Source organism: Phalaenopsis equestris, unplaced genomic scaffold (genome assembly GCF_001263595.1).
Source record: "Phalaenopsis equestris unplaced genomic scaffold, ASM126359v1 Scaffold000055, whole genome shotgun sequence".
Taxonomy (NCBI): domain Eukaryota; kingdom Viridiplantae; phylum Streptophyta; class Magnoliopsida; order Asparagales; family Orchidaceae; genus Phalaenopsis; species Phalaenopsis equestris.
This window is the reverse complement of record NW_018164497.1, coordinates 2,152,697-2,156,864: the sequence shown is the minus strand read 5'-3', so window position 1 is coordinate 2,156,864 and position 4,168 is coordinate 2,152,697.

Here is a 4,168-nt window from a genome sequence, read left to right as displayed (position 1 = left end):
GCAAGCTGCGTGCGGACGCCGATCCGCATGGAATAATTTTTCCACATAAAGGGTGTCAAATATTACGTGCGATCATCTATAGGTCGGAGACTAATAGATTTGAGGAAATTGAACGACCATACGGTGGCATGATCGAATCTGATCTGTTATCCGTACATATGAAAGCCATACGTAATATTTTATCCACATAAAAACCTTCTCCCACATCAAAAGGATAAAATGATAGAATTCCTATATAAATCTTAAAACTGAATATATATATATATATATATAAAAGAATGATCAGAGACTATTATAAGAGCCTTAAGACACCCTCATGTGTCTAACTATTTTAGAACCGTCTTGACTACTGACAAGCTGGCAAGAGAAGGATTCAAACTCGTGGCCTAAGAGGACATATGACATTCAAAGAGACTGCTTTACCAACAAACCACGACTATATATACATATATATACATACATACATACATACATATTTAAAAAATATTGTCTAGAGGCTACGAGACAAGCTCCCACCCAACCACATGTGTCTAACCTTTCGACTAATCCGCACACCAGAGAGATCGAACCCCCAACCCCAGTGGACTCAGAGCTGACTTAACAGATGTTAACACTATTTGAGGACCGCCCTCACTACCAACAAACTGACCAAAGGGAGATTTGAACCTGTGACCTGGGGGAACTTACGACCTTCTAAAAAGCTGCTCTACCAACATGTCACGACTAGCGACTCATGGGACATCCCATCTCCCGCAGATGAGATTTATTGCTATGAAATGCCCCGTAATTGATCATATTAAATATTTTCTCATGTGTAAGAGAATAGTTGTCCGCTACAGATATCAATGAGCTAAGGACTAGACTATTCAGCAGTTAATTAAGTGGATGTAGTACTTACCATGTGAATTGGAAATGATTCTCAACAATCGCCAAAAAAAGCCATTTTCAAGAGCAGAAAACACCGGACTTCGGCGTTCCCCGCGCCATCACACCCGATTACGGCTGTGAAAACGGTTCCTTGTTCGCAAATAATTCGTGTTTGATTTATTAAGAAACTCGTGTTTGATTTATTAAGAAACTCGTGTTTGACTTATTCGCTAACTCAATGAGCTAAACACGAACAACACGAACAAATATTTATTCATTCGTGTTCGGCTCGTTTTGACTCGAAATACTACTAATCAATTAAATTATATACTATTAAAAAATTTAATTGACTACGAAGCTACAAAAATTTATAATCAATTAAAAGTATTAATGAAGAAAATAAAATAAAAATTATTGATTTAAATTCAAATGATATATTAAATCTTGCCCCAATCCTTAACATCTTATGGATATGTGAATAGGGTCGTCAAACAAACGAGTCGAACACAAACACACTTTTTTAGCTCGAAATATAAAATTTACACCCCTACACTCCAGGCTCAGCTCGTGTTCAGCTCGTTTACACTCCTACACTCCATATGTATTTTCTTTTTTCAACATAAAAAAAAAAATCTAAATTAATATGTATTTAATTTTCAGTTGACTCAAAGTTACGTCTTATGTTATCCCTTCAAATGCCTCGCCGCTACACCGAATTCCATACCTCAATTAATGATCATAGACTTTTGTTATGGTTTGCAAGCTCACGTTTCCCATCTTGGTCCACCACTTCCGACCTGCTCGTAATCTTTTAACAAAATCATTACCTTTCATTCAAAAGAGGAAGAAAAACTAGTAATAGAATATACGATTGATGTTGACTTTAAGAGATGGAGCGTTAGTATTGATAGATTGATAAAGATTGGTTTTTGGGTTTGGTCCAAATGAGATAATAGAATTGGGCATTAGCACGTTTAGTTGATTTCTATGACAATGAATAGAATGCGTTCAATTTGCAAAAAATGTATGTGTCGGAAGCAAAAAAAGATGAGCTCGGATGGCATTTGTGTGATGAAACTCGAGCGTTATCAAACGACATGAGTCATTTGTTGGAGAGACAAGTGAGAAATAAAGTAATCGACCGGCAAAGGGCTAGTGATGTTAAAGTTGAATCATATCTTATGTGGTTGAGAGAGGCCATAATTTATGTAATAAAGCTAGTTGTTGAGATAGTTGATGGGATTAATGATCTCATCAAATTCGTTCAATTTGAATAAGCACGGAAAAAAAAAAGGTGACAAAATTGATGCGTGCTAGAAAATTTGCAGCGATAGAGTAATTGATTATCGTCTTAGCGTGACATGAATAATCAACACATACTCAAAAGAGAGAGAACTAGTAATGACACCAAAAGTTTTTAAGTCGAAAAAATTTCATCATCTGGTATGGCTCTTGAGGTATGTCATGAATCTTGAAGTAATTTTTAGCAATAAACGTTTAATTATCAATAAAAGATTATCCATAACGCCGATTTCGACAAGTTTATAATCAAATTGTTTGACTCGATGAGAGCAACATAATGACACTAAAGTTGGTCCAAACTGAGTCAAATCAAGCTTAAATCGAGTCATAAACCACTTCTGGAGGTACTAGCTTATAGTAAACTCTAGTGTCTTGGTAAGACAATCCAACTCATGATCAATCAATTCCAACATTGCTAAGGAATTCAAATGTCTATGGAACGGCATTCGATTGAGGGGATGGTTTGAATTCTTTCATAATTATCACGAGGTCTTTCTCAAACTCCATAAATAGTGTCCTACCCTATTCCATGAAAGTAGACGTCGACCTTAAACCAAATGAAGCTCAGAACTTGGAGGAGTTGAAGTCTAGCATTCTACACCGAAGTTCTAGCGAATGCTTCCCACTCCTATTGCTGCTGACCACCATCGACTATCATTCATTGGTTGTCGTTACCAACTACCTGCCACCCACTACTTGTTGCAACGAAGCCCATTGCAAAATCATCGTGTACACTAAGGAATCTCAGTGTCTATTGCATAGTAACAAATCACCTTGTTAAACAAAAAACCTATATTGCAGAGTAATGAAGTGTTGTGCAAAGTATCAACCAATGTTGCGAAGTAAAAAAACATCCTATGGAGTAAAGCATCTCAAAGATGGTGAAACAATGCACTCCTCAATAACTAATTGCAAACGTGATATTCTAAACATTGACTTTCTTCAGACTCTTGAGACTCTCTCATTGTAACTCATCATTACGAACTACGTGACCAACTATGATCAGCAAGGTCCAATGCTGATAAAACCTTTAAATCAGGCCTCTGCGGCCTACGAATATTATCATAGCTTAAGCATCTCTCAAATCCGCCTCCTCTAGCCTAAGAAGGTAATCAAAGCCCATGCATCTTCCAACTTCAATCTTTACAGCTTACGAACGTTATCATAGCTTAAATAGTTCCCAACCTCAGCCTTTGTGGCCGACGAACGTTATCTCAGCTCATACTGCTCCTAACTCCAGACTCTATATCCTACAAGTTTTATCATAGCTCATGCAGCTCCCGACTCAATCAACTGTAGCCGACAAGAATTATCACAGCTCATGCAGCTCTTAACTCAGTCAACTGCAACCTATAAAAATTATCACAGCTCATGTAGCTCCCAACTACGCCTCTGCGGCCTACAAACAATATCTCAGTTGTGGCAGCTCTCAACTCCGGCCTATAAAAATTTTCACAACTTACATAACTCCCAAATCTGATCTCTGCAGTCTATGAATGTTTGTGTATCTCTATGGCCTCTGTGACATATCAACCCTTTGAAACAACCATCTACGACACCTATGACAACTACAACCATAGCTTTCAACTACAAATTTTACGACTAGTTGGCACTATAACCATCGTCCACAACATTCACAACAGACTACTGCCTCCATAACAATTGACTATGACCTTCACGACCCGTTATGACTATTATTACTGAAATATCATCTTACATGAACTTTGTGATTTCATTTTCCATAACTCAGGAGATGGGTGGGCATGTATACTCATTGTTATATAGTAAATTATTTCAACTTGGTCGAACCCCTAAGTTTTTTTTTCCTCATTTCATGGTTTTCCACATAAAAAAATTAAAAAGTTAAGCTGTCTTCTCATGCTACTCTTTAACAACCTGAGTATGTGTTAGATTTTTGTGCAACTCTAAGATATTAAATAATCATTCTACCATTGTGAATCTTCCGACTGATCTTAATCATTATATATATATATATATA